Source organism: Elgaria multicarinata, chromosome 4 (assembly GCF_023053635.1).
Source record: "Elgaria multicarinata webbii isolate HBS135686 ecotype San Diego chromosome 4, rElgMul1.1.pri, whole genome shotgun sequence".
Lineage (NCBI taxonomy): Eukaryota > Metazoa > Chordata > Lepidosauria > Squamata > Anguidae > Elgaria > Elgaria multicarinata.
The window spans coordinates 65454035-65477640 of NC_086174.1; positions in this window are offsets into that span (position 1 = coordinate 65454035).

Sequence of the window (23606 nt, forward strand, 5' to 3'; positions counted from 1 at the left end):
CTCCCACCCTTGGAGGGTCATCAGAGCCCTCCAAAGAGTAACCAGTGGAGAAGCAAGCTATTGCCAATGCCTATCATGTGTTGAAGTGAAAGTTTGCTTCTTAAAGAGTGGTCCCTCGACAGGGACAGTCAAAATTGACACAATTCCCCCTCCCCCTGGGCACAGCCACTTCCCTCTTACTGGTAAAAGACAGATATAGCCTTTTTTTAAAAAAAAAATGTTCTTGTTGTTTATTCAGCAACACTGCTGCTTTTAATTCCACCCCTCCTTTATTTATTTATTTATTTATTTATTTATTTATTCCATTTTATATTTACACCCTATAGCCCAAGCTCTCCTGGCTTTTCCTCTTCAGTGAAGTCAGGCAGGCTTTCATTGTGGTTCAACTCTTTGTTGTTGTTGTTGTTGTTGCTATTAATATTAATTAGTACTGCTATTAACATTATTATTTTGTTGTTTAGTAATAGCTGTGATCACAGTGCAGTCAATCAACTCTGAAGCAAGGATCACAAAGCTTTACTCTTATCCTCCTAGCCTCCTAGTAGTTATGGGATGCAAAAGAAAATGCATCTCTCTGTGCTACTCCCGCCTCACAGGGATGGTTTGCATTACTGGCTTTGAGATTATCCTTGGCTCACTTCCTTATGCCCCCAGAAATATCTGCTGCCTGCCTGCCTTCCCTCCCTCCTCCCCTGCCCGCCTCGCAGGGATGGTTTGTGTGTGTCTTGCTTTGACTCAGGGGATGAGTCTTTCCTGCACTCACTTAGACTTTTGGAAGTTCCAAATCAATTTTTCAAGTGTGGAAGAAGATTCACATAGGTTTATCTCTACTCCCCAATTTATGGCATGTTGGGATTTCCTTTGAAATGGCCCCATTGAGCTGTCTGCAGCTTTAAATCCCTGAGATACTCGGGTGTCCGATTTTCATAAATTCTCCAAAAATCAGGGGATGATGGGATTGGCTTGAGTCTTAACATGCATGTGTATCCATGGATAATCTATCATGGTGCCGAGTTTGAGGTTTCTAACATGAAAATTGACGGAGATATCGAAAGGGGTGTGAATTGGGGTTATGGGTGGTGCGTTAGAGGTTTAAGCCCTGCCAAAAATCAGGGGATGATGGGATTTGCTTGAAACTTGGCATGAATGTGGATCTAGATGGCATCTGTGAGGGTGCCCACTTCCAATTTTTTTGTCTGTCAAAATGTCGGACAACAGTCCATGCCTGTAAATGGGGGTCCGATTTTCATAAATCCCCCAAAAAACAGGGGATGATGGGATTGGCTTGAGGCTTGGCAACTTGCAAGCATGTATGGAAAAGCTATCATGATGCCAAGTTTGAGGTTTTACTTTCTAACGTGAAAATTGACGGAGATATAAAAAAGGGGTGTTTGTTTGAATTGCGGTTAGGGGTGCTGCGTTGGAGGTTAAAGCCCCCCCAAATCAGGGGATGATGGAATCTGCTTGAAACTTGCCATGAATGCGGATGTGTGTGCTTCCAAGTTTTTTTATCTGTCAAAATGTCGGAGAACAGTCCATGTCTGAAAATGGGGTGTCCAATTTTCATAAATTCCCCTAACATCAGGGTATGATGGGATTGGCTTGAAACTTGGCGTCCATGTGGATACATGGATAAGCTGTCATGGCACCGAACGTGAGGTTTCTGACGTGAAAATCGACGTAGTTCTAGCATGGGACTTGATTTGGGGTGTGTTAAAAGTTTAAGCCCCACCAAAAATCAGGGGATGATGGGATTTGCTTGAAACTTGGCATGAATGTGGATCTAGATGGCATCTGTGGGGTGCCTGCTTCAATTTTTTTTATCTGTCAAAATGTCGGAGAACAGTCAATGTCTGAAAATGGGATGTCCGATTTTCATAAATTCCCCAAAAATCAGGGGATGATGGGATTGGCTTGTCTTGGCATGCATGTGTATATGTCCATGAGGTGTCACAGTGCTGAACTTGAGGTTTCTAACATGAAAATTGACATAGTTCTAGCATGGGACTTGATTTGGGGTGAGTCAAAAGGTTTAAGCCCCACCAAAAATTAGGGGATGATGGGATTTGCTTGAAACTTGGCATGAATGTGGATCTAGATGGCATCTGTGGGTGTGCCTGTTTCAATTTTTTTTATCTGTCAAAATGTCAGAGAACAGCCCATGTCTGAAAATGGGGTGTCCAATTTTCATAAATTCCCCAAAAATCAGTGGATGATGGGATTGGCTTGAAACTTGGCATCCATGTGTATCCCTTGATAAGCTGTCATGGGACTGAAGGTGAGGTTTCTAATGTAAAAATTGACAGAGATATCGAAAGGGGTGTGAATTGGGGTTATGGGTGGTGCGTTAGAGGTTAAAGCCCCGCCAAAAATCAGGGGATGATGGGATTTGCTTGAAACTTGGCATGATTGTGGATCTAGATGGTATCTGTGAGGGTGCCCACTTCAAAAAAAAATTATCTGTCAAAATCTCGGAGGAAAGCCCATGTCTGAAAATGGGGTGTCCGATTTTCATAAATTCCCCCAAAATCAGAGGAGGCTTGGATTGGCTTGAGTCTTGGCATGCGTGTGTATACGTGCATGAGGTGTCATGGTGCCAAACTTGAGGTTTCTAACTTTAACAGAAAAAAAGTTGTATACTTTTTTGGATTTCAATGCAAGCCTATGGGGGGGGGGAAGCGGAGCTCCGATCCGGATCCGGATCTCCGCAGCGGAGCGGACTATAGGCGGAGCGGGGCGGAGCGAAGCGGCCTGATCCACAAATTGCAGATCTGGAAGAGAAGCGGATCGGGGGTCAGTGCATACCCCTAATTTGCAGCCATTAAATTCTGGGCCTGAATCTAAAGGTCTTAAAGGATCTGTCTCTGGAAGATGTTCAGGCTACGAGTTGGATACAGAGTTACCCTTCCATGAAAAAGTCCTGCTGTTTGTGAGAAGGTCTTGGATCTGAAGGAAAGCCTCATCCCATATGTACCTGCCCAGACCCTAAGCTCATCCTCAGGGGTCCTTCTCCACGAGCCCCTGCCAAAGGAAGTGAGGGAGGTGGCTACCAGGAGGAGGGCCTTCTCTGCTGTGGCACCCTGGCTGTGGAATGAGCTCCCTAAGGAGGTTTGCTTGGCACCTACATTATATGCTTTTAGACGCCAGGTGAAGACCTTTTTATTCTCCCAGCATTTTAACAGTCTATAAATAAATTTTAACTCGGTGTTTTAAATGTGTAATTTTGCATTGCTGCTGTTTTTATCTGGTTGAGCTTTTATATTGTATTTTATATTATGGTTTTATACTGTTGTTTTATACTTTGAATGGTTTTAATTTTTGTGAACCTCCCAGAGAGCTCCAGCTATTGGGCGGTATAGAAATGTAATAAATAAATAAATAGGATCTATTGGATGATCCCGGTGGTGGAAAGGGGACAAACACAGCCCATGGCTAGACCAGGCCTGTATCCTGGGATTGTCCCGGGATCATCCCTGTGCATCCAAATGACACACAGGGGATTCCGGGAGCAGGCAGAGACAACCCCTGCATTTGCCTGGGATAATCCTTAGGTCTAGCTAAGGCCACAGTTTTCATCAATTTCTCCTTCCCCTCCAACATCACCTACCATGGTATTCCAGGGGGTTCCTCAACCCTCAAGAACAAACCTCCAGAGGGGATTGGTGAAAATCTCCTTCCTCACTTCTGCCAATGGGACCATCTTGTGAATAGAACTCAACTCCTAGAATCTATGGATCCAAACCTATGTCTTTACTGTAACTTAAAAACAAGGGAATTTCCCTAGAACTGAAGAGTAACCACCAAGAACAGTTAATTATGAACCCTTAGCAGCACATAAACAGGATGCTCTTGGGTGATCCTAGAGTTCATGTTTAAAAGCATGTGCACAGATCATTGGTTTGACCTAGTATGTAGACACTGCTTCATACACATGTTTGCCCAATGGCTGGGTGTATATATAATCAGTGCTCATGCCAATGTGCAATATATTGCTTAAAAGTGCAGCAAACTGGATAGTATGAATCATTTATGCTTAACTTTTAGAAAAACCAATAGGATTGTCATAAATTTGGCATAGACAATCTATTGAGAAACAAAGATGATTCATTTTTATCTTCAAATATGTGAAATAGGTTTCACCAGTTTTGAGTATTCTCATGATCTTCATATTCATTATTCATTTAGCTCCATTTTAAGCTAGGCCAAAGTTCAAGATTCATTAGACTGATATTCAGTAGTCTGATTAGTTTAAGATGTGAAATCTGATATGTCAGTTCATTTGTTAATCAGTAGAGTTGACTTATTTTAACATAACTTCTTTTGACTTGTTTGACTCAATATCTAACCCAAATGTACTGATTTAATGACTATGAAATAGCAAGTGTACAGTTTGACAATAAACCAGAACAGCTAGAGTTCTTGCTTTTACGTAAATATACTGCATACATAAGACATATTGAACTAACTAATACACATTATATACACATTCTGGACAACAACCCTGTGAGGTAGGTGAGGCTGAGAGTCAGTGACTGGACAAAGTCACTTATTGAGCTTTACACCCAGTGGGGTTTGAACCTGGGAGCTTGTCTTGATGAAGCATTTGCCCCAGGCAGTAGTGGCAGGTCATCTACATAACGCAGCCGCCATTGCAAAGTCATCCATGGGCAAACCCCTGAAACTCTGCTGAAAAGAAGTCGGGCACTTACCCTGACCTTTTTTCAGTGGAGGTGTGTCACAGCCAATGGTGCCCCCTGATTGGTCGCCATCGGCAGTGACAGGGAAGGGGGCAGACCTCCAGAAGCTCAGAAGAACCTCATGCCCTGTGGTAAATAATAAAAAAAAGTGGGTGGGGAAGGTGAGGAACGGGGCATGTTCCTCGCTGATGTTTTTAATTATTATTATCTGTATCTGTGCAGCTTTACAGATACAGATTTTTAAAAATGGGTGTCATAACCACTTCTCCTCCCTCTGATCTCCCTCTGACTTCTCGTTCCTTCCCCCCTGTTTTTTTTTTTATTATTATCTGTATCTGTGCAGCTTCACAGATACAGATAAAAATATCGGGGAGGGGGAGGATCGGGCAGCCAGAGGAGGTCAGAGGGAGGAGAGGTAGTTAGGGCACCCTGCGTTCCTCTCTTTGTCCTCCTTTGGCTACCTTGTTCCTCCCTGATCTCTCCTGGTGCTCAGCGCTGTGGCAGAAAGTTTGCAGTTGCGTTCCTTCCCATGCAGATGCCGGGAAGGCATGCAAGTGCAGGAGCTGTGGGCCTCACAGCGCCAAAGTGGCGCCATCAAGAGAGGGGCCAGGTCTCTCAAACCCTAATCCAGCACTCTAAACATTACGCCAGTCTAGCTGTCAGTGTGGCCACTGAGGGCCCCTTGCTCCTGATTCCTCCCTCTCTCCCTCTCGGAATTCTCCTTTCTTTCACTGTTTCCCCAAGTCCCCCAGTATCACTAAGATGTGTCTGCAGACTGTAGTCTGCTAGTTGCTGCTCATCTGTCTACATTCACATTCTTTCTTGATGTTTAGCTTCCAAGCTTGTTAAACATGGATGTTCTGGCCCTTGTGGGAGGTATTGGTTATTAGGCCTGCAAATAGCCCTGATATGAGAATGAGCATTGGAGTAATTGTTCCTGATGTCACAAATAGTGTGGTGTAGTGGCTAGAATGTCAGACTGGGAGTCGGGAGATCCGGGTTCTAGTCCCCGCTCAGCCATGGAAACCTACTGGGTGACTTTGGGCCAGTCACAGACTCTCAGCCCAACTTACTGCACAGGGTTGTTGATGTGAGAATGAAATGGAGAGGAGAAGGACTACGCATGCTGCCTTGGTTTCCTTGCAGGAAAAAAGGCGGGATATAAATGCAATAATAAATAAACAAATAAATAAAAATACAATGTTGTTGTTGTTTTAAAGCAGGGCAATATTATTCCTTTATCCAGCTCTTAGGGGGAAAGGACATTTGGGATCCCCTCACAGGTGAAAGATTGAAGGTTCTATTAACTATTAACAATATATCAACAAGTTCATTCAGGAAGAGAAGGTGGGCAGACAAACTTGCAGAAGAGTAGGATAGTATTCTACGGACAGTACGTAATGGTACTCCTACACAGAGTAGGCCCATTGAAGTGAATGGGCCTCACAGTGCCAGACCAGATCTGCAGGAAGGATTTGCTCCAGTGCTAATGCACCTCACACAAGGGTGTAATGCATGACGTAAACCCCAATCTGTATCAATCCCAGGTTTTCATGTCAAAAGAGCTGCATTTTTACAAAGAAATTTTGTGATGGATTTTTTCTTTAAGGTGGCTTCCCTGTGTTTTGAAACTCAGTTGGTCCTAAGCTTGCAATACTGGAAGAGATGTGGCTTCAGCATTGGTAGGTGGAGTGGGGCTATGAGGAGGAATGGAAAATTGCTTTCAGCAAAGGGAGGAGAGGAGTTAACCTGTTCCTTGTTGGGCCCTCCGTCTGCTCTAAAACAGCAGCAGCTTTGCTCAGTGAACCAAAGAATGAATGCAAAGTTGTTTCCCACTCTCCCTGCCTTTGGGAGAAAAAACCCCCCAAGCCTTCTCAGTTCTCTCCTTCATCCTTATTATTTCCTTGCCTCAAGGAACAAGCTGAAAACACCCAATAAACATGTCTACTTGAAAGTAAATCACATTGTCTTCAATTGCACTTATTAAGCACTGGAGTCAGGAGACAGAGGTGGGGAACTGGGCATTGCTTTAGGGATTAGTGTTTGTTTGCTTTTTAAAAAAATCTCTGCTCATTCCCTGCATTGCTCTGGAGGATATATGAATAACACACATATTTCACACAGCTCTGCTCAGCAGAATGAGCTGAGATAAATATGTCTCCTCAGAAATGAATCACATTGTCTTCAGTAGCACTGGAGAGAGAGAGGGGTGAGGAATTGGGAATTGGGTTGCTAGTCATTTGCTGCATTACATGTGTGGATCTGTGTTTAACACATACATCTTGCTCAGCTCAGCATGGATGGATAGCGTCTGTAAGAGAGGTCTACCCAGAAGTAATTTACATTGTCTTCAGTTGCACTTACTCCTCCTCCCCTTTCCTTCCCAGTTCTCTCCTTTGCTAGGTACTTGTTGATGATGTGTTGTTCAGTTGTAGGACTCTGCCCACATTTGCATAAAATAATGCAGTTTCTCTTGCTGGTGTTTGCCCAGTGGCATTTTTCCCCTCAAGTAGACACTACATTAGCTGGCAACATGCGCTATGGGAGGAGCCAGATCAAAATTAATTTAAATTGAGTCATCTCACAAAGCATCTCCATGTAGACGGGCCCGCACTGTATCCACAAACGTAAAGGAGGTAAGGGACTGAGCAGGTGGTTCAATGAAAGAACAGGAAAGATAAGGAGTTTGCAACATGATTTGTTTAGGTTTTGGTGGCAACATGTCCACTCTGAAGAAAAACAAGAAGTTTGCAAGAAGGTCAGAGGAAGAACATAAGGAACTAGGAGTTAGGAATTTAGGGCAAAGATGAACTAGAATCTACCCTCTTAATTGGTGGGAGTTAGCAGAGAACAGGCAATCTATAAGATTTTGCCTGAGGGGAACAGTTCAATAGAAGGAAGAATCAGAGAGAAAGCTGCTTGAAAGAGATGATGCCACAGAAAAACTGGAAGAGAACACATCCATTCCATGCCAGTTCCATGTAGATTTTGATTTTCAAACAGAAATAATTTAATATGGAATTATTTGCATACTTTTTTAAAAAAGAAAATCACATTTTGTGTGCATTTTTCCAGCTGTACAGTTTTTCTATGCAGCCAGCCATTGACTAAAGCATATTAATACACATTTTTCAAATGTGTATTTTATCATCAATGTTTTTATTGTAACATTTAAACAAACAAAATGAAACAAAACAGAGGAAAAATTGAAGCTACATAGATTTAATATACCACTTTCAAAGTATGCATATGATGTGTGTGTGTGTGAAAATACAACTTTCTAAGAATTATATGTCAACAAAAGCCAACTAAATATCCATACATGTATCCATTTGCAAGTGACATCTGTATTTTTGAAATGTATGTCTTTCCCCCCTCTTTTTTTCATTTTTCAATTGTGCACTTCTCATCAGTTGCATTTTTTCCCTATTCTATATGGACAGCATCACAAGTCTGGAAATGTATGGATTTCTGAATGCAAAAAGTTTCTAGTCTGTTTCTGTGATGCAGATATCCATTAAAAGAACAGATTCCTCATATATCCCTACAAGAATCTAAAACAGGGTGGTGGGGCAGGGGAACAGCGGAAGATCCAACAATCATGTAAGTTGCCAGAGATTCTTAGCGGGAAAATGTTTCTTCCTACTGCCATTCAGCTCTGCCCGAGTTTGGCAACATTCTCACCCTTTTGAGAAAGAAGTGAAGGGAGATTTGAGTATGCAAGACAGTGATGTTCTCAATGTCTGACTGTGACCAGACTGAGCACTGGAAAGAAGTAAAAGTGATGATTTCACAGAGGCCTGCTCTGATGTAACAGCCCAGTGAGCCTGAGGAAATATACCACAGACCACACAAAAGTGACTAGGTTACAGTTCATTTTTTGCAAGCTGGAGTCATGGGAATAACATGTAAAAGCTCAACAGGCACTATTAGGCCCTTTCTATACCTCCCGGCCTTCCGAAAGTGAGGGGGGAGGATCTTGCAATATTCTGCTCCCCATGGATCCATACATATGTGCAAACTCCCAGGAGGAAAGAGGGTTGTTGCAACTGCCATTTTTTAAAAAATAAATAAATGGTATAGATGAGCACAATTGTGCTACAAACAATTTTTATTTATTTATTTATTACATTAATATACCGCCCCATAGCTGAAGCTCTCTGGGCGGTTTACAAAATGTAAGTTAAAAAACAACAACCCTGATCCCGCTACCCCCCTCCCCGATGGGCATGGAGCACCTGAAGAACTCCATGCCCCATGCCCATTTTCTGCCTCCTCACATTTACTTGTGTGGAGGTGGGACAAAGCAGGGGCAGGCACCCACACATCTCCTGCAGTCCCAGGAAGGTCCTGGGACTGCAGAAAACCCAGGAAACCCCCGGTTTCCCATTTCCCGTGTGTTTCTCCGGGGTCATCCCTGGTTGACCCTGGGATCCCCTATGCATTATTTGGGCCCTTTCTACACCTAAGGGTTATCCCAGGAAAATGGAAGGATCATCCCTGCCTGCTCCTAGGATCCTCTGTGTGGCATTTGGATGCACAGGAATGATCCCGGGACAATCCCAGTATATAGGACTGGTGTAGAGATGCCCTTGGACACAGGGACGACCCCAGGGTGACCCTGTGGAAAAACAATGGTGTTGAAATGGCCTTAGCCTGGAGGTTGGATGAAACTCGATGACCTTATAGGCCCCTTCCAACTCTAATATTCTATGAAATGGGATATCTTTATTTATGTCCTAGAGAAGGCTCTATTTTTCAGATGCAATTGATGTTTTGTAAATGTTTGATTTTCTGTTTTTCTAACTCTGCATTTTGGAAGCTTAAATTAAAATATCCAGCAAGAACCATCACAGACTAGTATTTTAACCCCTTGGACCAAGGCAAGTAATCCCATTATATACTTCTGTGACAGGAGACACATATCTAAAGGAATAATTTCAAGTGGTAATTTCCCAGTGACTTGTATAACAGCAGCTACTTTCAAAAAACAATGCCAGTTGCATGAAGTGTAGGGATAGAAGGAAACATCATGAACAAAAGAAAACTAAACAAAAAGCGGAGGGACCTCAGCATGAAAGACACCTTATTAAGTTTTGATTTGGTATCCTAAATTTCTCCTCCCACCCCAAGTGAATTTGTACAAAATAGCCTTACTGTTTTCTTTTGATTTGCTGTTTGGCTGCAGACTACATTTACCATTCTGTTTCTATGGTCTGGGATTGGGAAGCATTCCATAGTATGAATTCTAATTTGAAGATGTTTTATTTTTAGTGAATCCAGTCACAAAAGAGCTATTTGTTTACCATATGCAGTTATGACCTTTCAGCATTTCTCCCCATTCCAAACCAAGTTTGTTTCAAATTATGAGGTAAATGATGAGATATCAGTTCAGTTTAAGGGAAAATGGCTACAGCTGCCTTGATATGAAGACCAGATTAGATTTGGAGACATCTGACTAGCCATTAAAATTAAATTTGCAGACATTTGACTAGCTATTCAAGTACCTATGTGAGTCTTTAACAGGATTGCTGAAGGGATTAAATGTAGAGCTAATTCCAGGACTAGATTTGTTTATTGTTGATATGGCTGCAGGTGAGTTACTCCTTGCATGCACCATCTCTTGGTTGACAGGTGAAGCTGACATATCTGCTGCATCCTGTCTTGAAATTTGAGTGCCTGCAGCTCTATTTTGGATACCTCTAAGGATATGTGCATTTCTCTATGATGTGGATTTAATCTCAAAAATTGGTGCAGGGGTGTCCAATCCAGTTCAGCGCCATTGCTTATAGGCAGGTAAGGTTTCATCCTTACACTCCCTATGACGATGCTCCTGAAAATCACCTGTCATGTATGCATGCAGCTGTTAGCAGTAGGTTTTTGTTTGTTTTTGTTTTTGTTTTAAAAAAGAAAGCCTATTGGAGCCAATGGGTTTTGGATGGAGCAATCCTATGGCACCTTCACAGCATCTGGGGAGGGGGGGAATAGGATTTTTAAAAATTCTTGTATCCAAGGTCAGAGACAGCCCTCTAACCTTGAAACCAGAAGCCTGAGCTCCCTACTTTCTCCACCTCCATCCCCAGTGCAGAGAGAACCACACTGGCTGCCTTTCCAAAACCTCAGAGAGGAGGGAAAGAGGGCAGTTCTGTGGATGGGCAGGGGAGGGGACTGGGGAGGCCAGTTTACCAAGAATCCTGTGGCCTCCCCAGCCTCCTTCCTTCCTACTCTTCAGTACCCCATCTAGACAGGCAAAAAGGCCCATCTAGCATAAATGCAGAGTGGCAGAAACACAGAGGTAATGACCACAAGTGTGCTCATTAACACACAACAAGAAGCACATGAGATTAAAGAACAACACCCAGCTGAAGCAGAAGTGGAGTATGCTGAGGGGAGGAAAACCAATGAAGAGGAAACTCCCTGGAAAAGAGTGACAGTTAGGAGCAGAAGAACTAGAATGCATTCTGCACCGGTGGAACCATTAGAGTTAAGCAACCGCTTTCAGCTACTGGAGGATGAGACTGAAGGACAGTTTGCAGAGGAAGAAGTACAGGAGACACCGTGCAACAATGAACAAGAGGCAGAAGGTAGGTCAACCAAGAAGAAGAGAAGAGTAGTCATTGTGGGAGACTCCCTGCTGCATGGGATTGAAACCCAAGTATGTCGTGAAGACCCATGGACTCGCCAGGTGTGCTGTCTCCCTGGAGCACAGATTAGAGATGTGACTGAAGGGTTACCAAAGCTCATAAAGCCCATGGACACATGCCCCTTTCTTCTCATCCATGTAGGAACAAATGATGTCGTTAAGCAGAGCTATGAAAAAATCATTTCAGACTTCGAAGTTCTGGGAAGGAAACTGAAGAACTTTGGGGCCCAGGTAGTTTTCTCATCAATCCTCCTGGTTCTTGGAAAAGGATTAGAAAAGGAAAGAAAAATACTCTGGATGAACAATTGGCTACGAAGGTGGTGCCGACGTGGGAGTTTTGAATTCTGGGACCACAGGCTACGCTACTTGGAACATGGACTGCTGGCAAGGGATGGGTTTCACCTCACAAGGGCTGGAAGGAATGTGTTCGGCCACAACATGAAGAACTTGATCAGGAAGGCTTTAAACTGAATCTTACGGGGGCAGGGAGACATAAACTTCGAGGCAACGATGGATGAAGGCCAATGCACCACAGTACAGAGAACAGCTCCAATAGTGCCCCAAAATAGTGTCCGCAACAATGTAGGAATGAAGCCAGACTATAAAACACATGGTCTTCAATGTCTGTATACTAATGCCCAGAACATGGGAAACAAACAGAATGAACTTGAACTCTTATTACATGAAGGCAATACGACTTGATAGGTATAACTGAAACTTGGTGGGATGACTCCCATGACTGGAATATAGCAATTGAAGGATATAACTTGTTCAAAAAGAACAGAAGAAATAGAAAGGGAGGTGGAGTTGCACTATATGTTAAAAACACCTATCCCTGCACAGAAATACAGGCGGATCAGACTGGGAGTCCCATCGAGAGCATCTGGATTAAAATAAATGGGTCAAGGAATAAAAAGAACATGATAATTAGAGTCTACTATTGACCACCCAATCAAGGAGAAGATGAGGACGAAACTTTTGAGAAACAAATTGCCAGTGTTTCAAGGAAGTGTGATGGAGTAGTGATGGGGGACTTCAATTACCCTGATATCTGTTGGGAGACAAATACTGCCAAAAGCGGCCCTTCCAAGAAATTCCTGACATGCGTGAGTGATAACTTTCTCCTACAGAAAGTGGAGGAAGGACTAGAGGATCGGCAATCCTTGACTTGATATTGACCAGTAGTGATGACTTAGTGGATAAAGTGGCAGTTATGGGAACTCTAGGGGAAAGTGACCACGTCATACTTGAATTCTTGATGATGATGATGATTATTATTATTTATTTATATAGCACCATCAATGTACATGGTGATGAAGGAGACAAAAGTTGAGTGTAGCCATACACGTACTCTGGATTTTAGGAAAGCTGATTTTAATAAACTCAGAACTATGATAAGTAAGGTCCCGTGACAAATGAGCCTAATGAGAAAAGGAGTGCAGGATGGGTGGGAGTATTTAAAAAAGGAAATTTTAAAGGCACAGTTACAAACAATTCCAACAAAGAGAAAAGATAGAAGACAACAGAAGAAACCAATGTGGTTCCACAAAAAGCTTAGAGATGACCTGAAAATGAAAAAGGATACATATAGGAAGTGGAAGGAAGGCCAGGCTACAAAAGAAGAGTACAGACAAGTGGCGCAGAAATGCCGAAATGGCGTCAGGAAGGCTAAAGCTGAGAATGAGCTGAGGTTAGCGAGGGATGCTAAAAGCAATAAAAAGGCTTTCTTCAGATACATGAGTAGTAAAAGACAGAGGAAAGAAATGGTGGCTCGACTGCTTAATGAGGATGGCAAATTGATAACAGATGACAAAGAAAAGGCTGAAATGCTCAATTCCTACTTTGGCTCAGTCTTCTCCCAAAAGCGGGTCTATGACCCCCCTGGAAAAAGTGAAGCAGAAGTTGAGGGGGCAGGATTGCAGTTTGAGATTGATAAACAAATAGTCAAAGAACACCTAATTTCCTTGAATGAGTTCAAATCTCCAGGGCCCGATGAACTGCATCCTAGAGTAATGAAGGAGCTAGCGGAAGAACTCTCAGAACCTTTGTCTATTATCTTTGCAAAATCATGGAAGACGGGTGAGGTGCCGGATGACTGGAGGAGGGCTAACATTGTCCCTATCTTCAAAATGGGAAAAAAGGAGGAACCTGGGAACTACAGACCAGTCAGTCTGACATCCATCCCTGGGAAAATTCTGGAGCAGATTATAAAGAAGTCAATCTGTAAACACCTTGAAATCAATGCAGTGATCACTAGAAGCCAAAATGGATTTGTCAAGAACAAGTCCTGTCAGACTAATTTGATCTCATTTTTTGATAAGGTAACCTCTCTTCTGGACTGTGGGAATGCTGTGGACATCATATATCTTGACTTCAGCAAAGCTTTTGACAAAGTACCACATGACATTCTGATTAACAAACTAGCTAAAAGTGGGCTAGATGGAACAACTATTAGGTGGATTCACAGTTGGCTACAGAATCGGACTCAAAAAGAGTACTTATCAATGGAACCTTCTCAAACTGGGGAGAGGCAACGAGTGGGGTGCCGCAGGGCTCAGTCCTGGGCCCAGTGCTCTTCAACATTTTTATTAATGATTTGGATGAGGAGGTGCAGGGAACGCTGATCAAATTTGCAGATGACACAAAATTGGGTGGCATAGCTAATACCCTGGAAGACAGAAACAAACTTCAAAGTGATCCTGATAGGCTGGAGTGCTGGGCTGAAAACAACAGAATGAAATTTAATAGGGATAAATGCCAAGTTCTACATTTAGGAAATAAAAACCAAATGCACAGTTACAAGATGGGGGATACTTGGCTCAGCAATACTACAAATGAGAAGGATCTTGGAATTGTTGTAGATCACAAGCTGAATATGAGCCAACAGTGCGATATGGCTGCAAGAAAGGCAATTGCTATTTTGGGCTGCATTAATAGAAGTATAGCTTCCAAACCATGTGAGGTACTGGTTCCCCTCTATTCGGCCCTGGTTAGGCCTCATCTAGAGTATTGTGTCCAGTTCTGGGCTCCACAATTCAAGAAGGACGCAGACAAGCTGGAGTGTGTTCAGAGGAGGGCAACCAGGATGATCAGGGGTCTGGAAATAAAGCCCTATGAAGAGAGACTGAAAGAACTGGGCATGTTTAGCTTGGAGAAGAGAAGGTTGAGGGGAGACATGATAGCACTCTTCAAATACTTAAAAGGTTGTCACACAGAGGAGGGCCAGGATCTCTTCTCGATCCTCCCAGAGTGCAGGACACGGATTAACGGGCTCAAGTTAAAGGAAGCCAGATTCCAGCTGGACATCAGGAAAAAACTTCCTGATTGTTAGAGCAGTACAACAATGGAATCAGTTACCTAGGGAGGTTGTGGGCTCTCCCACACTAGAGGCCTTCAAGAGGCAGCTGGACAACCATCTGTCAGGGATGCTTTAGGGTGGATTCCTGCATTGAGCAGGTGGTTGGACTTGATGGCCTTGTAGGCCCCTTTTAACTCTGCTATTCTATGATTCTATAATTCCTCCTGCTCTGCATAGGATGCCCACCAGCCTCTGAGTTCAGAGGCTTGTGCCCTACAACTTCTGCTAACTGCCATGTGAGGAGTTTTTATGGAGGGTTGGGGAATAAAGGGTTAAATCTCCCCTCCCACCAGTTGCTGGGGAACATGGGTGGGAGGGTGCTGTTGCACCATGTCCTGCTTTGTTGGTCCCTGGTTGACAGCTGGTTGGCCACTGTGTGAACAGAGTGCTGGGCTAGATGGACCCTTGGTCTGATCCAGCATGGCTCTTCTTATGATCTTATGCAATCATCCTAATCCAAATTAGCCCCCTTTGCACAAGACAAACAAACACAGAACAGCAGATGATGATTTATTGTATACCTTCATCTGTATTGTTCCTTTTGAGAGTTGAGAGAATTCCTGACGTTAACTATCTAAGTTATTTATCTAAAGGGACATAGCTTATTGATAGAATGCATGCAATGGATGCCAAAGGTCCTGGATTTAATCTCTGGCATCTTTAGGAAGGGTTGAGAGACAGAATTTTGTGCATTTGGGGGAGGGATTTCTGAGCAATTTGTGCAAATTTCTGAGCAGTTTGTGCAAATTGCAGCCAAATTTGCATATATTGTGCAAATTCACATTTCATTTCTGCAAATTCACTCATTATTTGTGCAAATTGCTCAGAAATTTGTGTAAATTGCAGAACCTTCAAAAAATGTGAAAAAAGTTCCTGTAGGTCAGTGAACTGCCTGCAGCTCTGCTCACAGATACAAAGAGAGTTGTACATGTTGTGGAACTGAGTTAAATACAAAAAATAACTGGATTCCCTAGCAGTGGATATCCCTAGCATGAGGCTCTCTGCAGAGTCCTGTCACTCCCCAAACATTCTGGGAAGTGCAGCTGGCAAGGTAGAGCTTTGTGCAGTGCTTTAAAAAAAGTTTAAAAAGCAAGGGTAAAAGGGTAAGTAAGGTAATTGGCAATCCACTCCCCCAAAAATAACTTGATCAAATTTCTTTCCCTCCAAGAAGTTGGTAGAAAAATCTCTCCCCATTTTCACAGTGGAAGAGTGTTTTCACAAAACTGACTTGAGTCTGTTTCATGTTTTCTTGAGTTCCAAAATGGGAAAACACATTCTAAGCAATGGCTGCCTTTCCAAGGCAGCCATAATATTGTCATTAGTTATAAATCAATGGCATTAGTACTGCAAAGCATTTGATCAATACAGAGCAGACAATATTGGTGATGTACAGAGCTGTATTCTGTATGCTACTATGTATTCAGGGATATTAGTGTGACCTACCTGTAGACTGCCAGTTTGTTTAATGCAACAATTCAGGTGTTGCTGTTTTTTTCATTACCCAATTTCACCTGAGTTCTTTTAAGAACAGAATCAATAGCTACACTGGAATTTAAATTAGAATGTAAGCAGATATGGAGCAGGAGGTACCTAAATTTGTCAACTGCAGTCTATATATTTTAGCATTACATATGGCCACCTTGGTCCCTATATTGATTTAAGCAATGTTGGTTTATGGTTTTTACTGGCTTTGTTGTCATTCATCATGAATGAAATCTATGTCCAAAGCAAAGGAAGAGCATGTGCTTGCTTAAATTTTATGACTCCTTCTTGTTGAAACTGAAATCTGATTCAGTAAGATGCAAATGACAGTGCCTTGTTTGCATGTTCTGTTCTACCAGTATAATAAATAGATAGTTTCACTCCAGGCCTATCAAACAGATACTCTACATGACTTGATGACAGAAGATCTCAGTACCAGTAAAGCAATTTTATTCAGTGTTGTAGATGTCTGGTTTTAGCTCCGTTTATCATTTTAGAGAATCTTTGTTCAAAGGATGGGTTCACTTTTATAACTTAGAGAAGACTAATTTTCACATGTGGCCAGTTGTATCCTGGCTTTAACTTGAACTCGTTTCCCCACAAATGTTTATGAAAGAACCACTACAAAATAGTCCTAATGTCTACCATTTTTGGTGAGCTCAACTCAGGAACATGTCATTGATGCTTCTGTAAGAACTAGTGGACTCTTCTTGCTGAGGTGTTTGTGTGTGGATCGGGAAGACTTTGGTTGGTGTGTCACCTCAACCATGAACATAATGGGTGTACTTACATGATGGATGTGCATTTGGTTCATTAAAAAATGGAAATGGAAAAAATGAACTGATGGGCTTGTTTGGTACAACTTTCATTCATTATAAAACAAATGCCATAAATAACAAACCAGGAATGAAGAAAAGGGAATTGTTCCATCCTTACAACGCACAGGGAAGCTTCCCTGACCCATTTATCAATAGCTTATACAAACACTTGCTATATGCACTCTCTGATAGTTCCCCCTCCTATATTCTGTTAGCTTTTCTTCCCCTATAAAAATAGTTGTGCTGTGCCAAACAATTCTTCTACACATATCACGATCACGATCATTTTCATTGAATTTGCTTTTGAAAAGAAATTGCTTTTGAAAAGAAATTCAAAGGAGAAAAACATTTTGGAGAAATTCTCATGGGATGAATTCAGGCTTCTCTGTTTACCTTACATATGAGGTGGTCAAGGAGTACCAGAGGAATACAGACTGTACCAGAGGACTGGAGAATGGTCAAGGTAGCACCAATTTTTAAAAAGGGATCCAGGGAAGATTTGGGAAATTGCAGGCTGGGTAACCATCTTTGTTCCAAGTAAATTGCTTGAAAGCATTATTAAAGATAAAATTAGTGTGCATATAGAAGGACAAGCCTTGTTGAAAAAGAATCAACATGGCTTCTACAAAAGTAAGTCATGACTTACCTTTCAGAGTGTCAATAAACATGTGGTCAGGGGTGATCCTGTAATAGTTTATTTAGACTTCCAAAAGGCTTCTGACAAAGTCCCTCACCATAGACTCCAGGGTAAAATTAGCAGTCATGGAATGACTGCTATAAGGGGAGAGGTATTCTTATAGATCAGTAACTGGCTGAAAAACAAGAAGCAGAGAGTATGAATAAATGGTAAATGGAGGTATGTAAACAGTGGAGTAGCAAAGGGATCTGTATGGGGACCAACACTTTTCAATTTGTTCATAAATGATCTGGAATTAAGCGTGAGCAGTGAAGTGGCCATGGCCGTTTCTACACCTGCCTTTTTCCCTGGGATCATCCCGGGATCATCCCTGTGCATCCAAATGACACACAGGGGATTCCGGGAGCAGGCAGGGATGATTCCTCCATTTTCCTGGGATAATCCTTATGTGTAGAAAGGGCCCATGTTTGCTGATGATACCAAATGATTTAAGGTAGTTAAAACAAAAAGGGATTGTGAGGAACTCTAAAAGTATCTCACCAAAGTAGGAGAATGTGCATCAAACTAACAAATGCAGTTCAATCTAAGCAAGTGTAACATATGTCTTTCTATATGTTGAAGCAAAAAATCCCGATTTCAAGTATAACCTGATGAGATCTGTAAAACTTTGCAGGGAAATATTTGACACGCAATATAATTCTAATGTAAGCCTAAGCACATTTACTCAGAAGTAAATGCCACTGAGTTCAGCTGGGCTTATTCCCAGGAAAGTGTGCAAAAGTTTGCAGCCTTCAGTATTATGAGTTCAGCAAATTCATATTCTGACTAGGAATAAATGGTTCTGTCAATCTTGGTGTTGCTGAAATTGTCATTTTGTTGAGGTTGAGCTCCTGCATTTGCACATGGGCAGGCAATTTATTTATTTATTTATTTATTTATCATAACTTTTGTATATTTTTAAATAATGTATGCATTACCACATACCCATTAACAGTATTTTAAGCATATACATTTCCCCGAAGTTGTGTTACTGTAATATTGTTTGTGCTTTTCTCAAATATATGCACTTGTGTACACTTTTCCAACATACACAATTTTTTGTGAGTGCATTTTCCCCTGATACAAGTTGCATCGGAAAACTTGCAACAATACATTTTTCAGTCCACACTCTGTCTCAGCTGGTTGGAAGGTTCAGGAGGCGTGAACTGGGTAAATCTATTTAATAAAAACCCTCAATGGATCAAATTTCTCACCCATCCTTAATTCTGATACAGGTAACTGCAAACTTTCATGGTGTCACTATTCAAAATTGCTGTTGGGTTGTGCATGGCACAATGTTTTATTTATTTATTTATTTATTTATTTATATATTTATTTATGTATTTATTTATAATATTTATATACCGCTCCCCATTCAAAATTTCAGAGTGGTGTACAAGATAAAATACAATAAATACAGAATAAAACACCTTAAAATAGATGTTTAAAAGAAGCAAAATGAAAGGTGAACCATGAACCGTGGCTGGTCATTAAGGAAAGGCTTCCTGGAACAAGAACATTTCCTGGAGGCGCCAAACGGAATACAAAGTTGGCGCCTGCCTGACCTCCAGAGGCAGGGAATTCCACAGGAGGGGCCCCCCACCACACTGAAAGCTCTTCCCCAGTAGACTCCAATCGGAGGATGGGTGTATGAGGAACCACCAGGAACATGCCCTCGGATGCCCTCAGTGACCGGGCAGGTTGGTAGGGGAAGAGACGCTCTCTTGGGTATCCTGGTCCCAAATTGTTTAGGGCTTTGTACACAAGTACAAGAACCTTAAACCTGGCCTGTTAGCGAATAGGCAGCCAGTGAAGTTCCCTCAGTAGAAGAGTTACATGCTAGAAAGGGGCAGCTCCAGACAACAGCTAAGCTGCAGCATTCTGCATCCCCTTTGCACAGATACAAGTGGTGCAACAGGGCCAGCATCAAAGGTAGGCATGGCCAGGCAAGTGCTGAAGGCCCACACACCAGCAGAGGCCTACTGAAAAGATCCCCCCCCCCGGGCTTGCTCCTTCACTTCACCATTGCAAACTCCTTGTTTACCTGCCTCTCACTCTGGTCCAGACACAGTGGTGGAGAGAAGGAGGGGCAGTAGAAGCCATAGCCTACTTGCTTACTGGCTCTCTGCTTGTCAAGCAAGCAAGTGGTAGAAATGATGAGAAAGTGGATGAGGAGCAACAGCAGCAGCTAGTGATTATGGCAGTGAGAAAGTAGACTTCCTGAAGGAGAGGGGCTATTGATGGTACCTTGCCCTGGAACCCCTATAAACTGGAGACATCATGGATGTAAGCATGGAAGAAGGCAATAAAGGAATTTTACAGAAACACTGCAAGGATCTTAATGAGCTAACTCCAAGTCTATTAATATTTAAAGCCCTTGTATATCTTCCACATGTAGAATCTATGCATGGAGATGCAGGGAGTGGCTTCACATTGCAAGCTTGCTCCCAAAATCAGATGTGCCAGAAGCCAACCTGTTGTGTGATGTACGTGCATTCAGCATGATGACTCCAAATGGGAGCATATGTGTGAGCAGATGAATGTGTGTAGACATTCCATAAGATCAGGATTCAGGATCCCTGCACAGGGTTCCAATGGCATGATGCACCTATGCACATCCAGCTAGTCATCTACATTATGTTGCACATAAGCCAAACATCAGGGCCAGTGGCGAGTGCAATGTTAGGAGCAGGGTGTGACCCGTGGTCCCACTCCCCTTTCTCCAAGGCCTTAGCTAGATGTAAGGTTTATCCCGGGATTGTCCCGGTGTGTCATTTACATGAACAGGGATGATGGGACAAACCCATCATGGGTCTAGCTAAGGCCCAAGTGTAACTTCTATAAATAGAGAATGTATGAATAGAGATTTATACACTGCATTTATTTGCAGTGAGACACATTCTCACTCTTCAGCACACAGAGATTTCTGTACTTACTCTTTTTAGTGCATTTTAGTGCATCGCTCTCTGTTGCTCCCTCCCTTTTCTTCTTTTTTTTGAAGTACAGCTTTTAAAAGTTGCTCTTCACTCATTGCTTGTCAAGTTTACATTTATTGTAGCTGAGAGTTTCCCCTAATATCTCCATTACTGTGAGTGGGGAGGAGAAAAGATTATTTGCTGCAGTGAAAATGAGAAACAGGAGAAAGAGAAAGAGGTATGTGTGCTTTCATCACTCCAGCACTGGGTTAGGTTATCAAAGAACCCTTAGTTAAAATCTTCCTTCCAGTAAAATCCTCTTTTGCATAATAAATATACATTAAGGACATTTTTCATATATGTGTGTATATGTGTGTGTGTGTGTGTGTGTGTGTGTATTATTATTCTTTCAGGGACTCTTGAAGGTTTTCCTCCCCTCCTCTTTTCTGCTCAAGTATCTCAAATTAGATGCCTTGTCTGGAGATTAAGGTGCATACTTACTATGCTGGTGAATACCCCCTCCTTATAGAAATCAAGAGGTAGGTGGCCCACTTAAAACAAATTAAGAAGCCTACCTAGCTTCAGTGTTTTTGTGCAATAGAGCTATGGGCTGGTTCTTGTTTATTAGGCATATAGTGGAGTGTTCTGTAAAATCCTCATATAACATCACATGGGGAGTCTTACGTTAGATCAGAGGAGGCTGGTGGCTCTGATTTTGGTGGGGCTTTGGATCTATTCTGTTTCAGTCAGAGCCAACCAGTAAGTTATTTGTGTACTTTAGAGGAAGGACCAAACCATATGATACACTACAGCAAGGGTGCAGAATATGGCATACTGTATAGTACACTACACTATATGGTACACTATCCATATGGTAAACTATAGCAAGGATGCAGGATCTCAGGCTTAACCTTCAGGGTTCCCCAGACGGCCATTCTCCTCCAAATACCCACTGAAAAAGTTTGCAATTAGGGATGTTGCAGGCACCTGCTAGGATCCGGGAATCCAACGTCTGCCACCCATCCTGCTCATTGAGCCACGGGGTGCTGATGGACCTGATTGCTGACCCATCCCCCTCCAGGGCTCAGCAAGCACCCAGGAGCAGTCCATTCTCATTTCAGTCCCCACCAGCTGTTAAACCCTTGCGAACATCTTACTTGCACGGAAGGAGACCACAATGAGGCCTTGACAGATGGTAAGGCCAGGAGTCACAGGTGCCATTCATGAAGTGCTTGTCCTTTCCTTGTGGTCTCTCCTTCATTACAAAGAAAGGGATCATGAGGAGAGGAATCATGTGCCTCCCCCACTGGTTGTCAATCCCTCATGATCCCCTTCCTTGCAAGGAAGGGGATTGTGAGGGCTTGGCAGCTGGCAGGGGCAGGAGTTGCCATCACCATTCACAAAATGTTTATCCTTTCCTCACTGCAAAGAGTATAGGATGGACGTTTGGTGTGACAGGGACTCCATTGGCCAACATTGGTGGCTTCGCCTCTTCCAGGAAGGGAATGTTATGTAAATGGCTCCTTTATGCAAGATTATACAGCACCATGTACATTGATGGTGCTATATAAATAAATAAATAAATAAATAATAATAATAATAATAATAATAATAATAGTAATAATAATAATAATAGTAATAAGATTCCCTTCCCTGGAAGAGGCAACCCTGCCATTTTGTGCAAAATGATGATGGCTCAAGAAGAGGGTAAAGGGCTCCCTGCAGCCTCATCTGATGCTTGCCAAGCTGCCAAGAAGCTCTCATAGTGCCATTAGTAGGGGTGGGCAGCGGAAGCAGCTCAATGAGTGACTAATAAGCTGGGCACAGGGGAATTCACCCATCCCTACTTGAAATTACCAAGCCAATTCCAAACCGAGCCAAAGGGGACTTTGCCCATCACTAGTTTCAATGGATCCTAACTTGTAATCATTTCAGTCTGTGTGAGGAGGATCCTTCCCTACTCTCTGCTATCACTCTTTTGGTGTTCCCCACTTTCCAACATTTATCTCCAGATCTATGCTAAGCTGGTTGTTGATATGATCAAACTATGCACGAGGGGCCTGTATGAGACAAAGAGAGAAGGGAATATTACATATCTGTGTGTTCCAAAATAGTCACTTTTATTAGTCTATGAAATATTCTTTTTGGCTCTGCTTTTAATTAGAGCCTGCAATGCAATTACTAAAATAATAAATCTCAGACATAGTTTTCCAGTTAACAGCATTCACCTCCATAAAAACATATGAAAGGAATAACCTTGAAAATTGCTACATTATCCAGACAAATTCATGAGAGTTTTTTTTTTAATTCATGTGGTATGTAAATTATTAACTTTCCTGATGAGTTTCTCAAGAATGCTCTTAATAAGTGACTAAGATATTAACCTTTTGGCTCACACAAGTTGTATTTATTTCCCCCCCCCCCCAAGTTAGAATCATTTAGAAAGCCCATTTCCTGTAACTTGATATCTATATGTTTTAGTTATCGAAAACAGAAATGTTTCAGTCTAGCCAAGGGTCCTGAACATTACTGATGTCTCAGGAAAAGTCGAATGCTCCAGTTCAATTTCTCTGAGGAGGAGGAAGTTGGAAAACAAAGGCTACTTTCAGACTAGCTGCTTTCTTTATAGGTCACTCTGCAGCATGGTCACAGAACTGTTAAATATCAGATATGACGGGTAACAATGCATTGTTTAGAGCTTTCATAAACATATCTGAAATACCCATAACTTCATTGTGAATATTAATAATGTAACATGTGTCATTTTAATTAGTCATAAACTAACTTTGTTTTGTGTATTTGTATTGTTTATGTTTTTATTTGTGGTCCATCTTCTCAGCAGCCAGGATAAGTCTGTGAAACAAAGACTCAACCTGCTCACATTCCAGGGATGTTCCAGGAAGTTGGGTACATATTCTGTAATCACCATCATATGAAAGGAAGGAGTTAGAGAAGGACCAAAATTATTAATAGCCAGAGATTGCTCCAATTGAAATTTGGAGGAGAATGTACCCCCT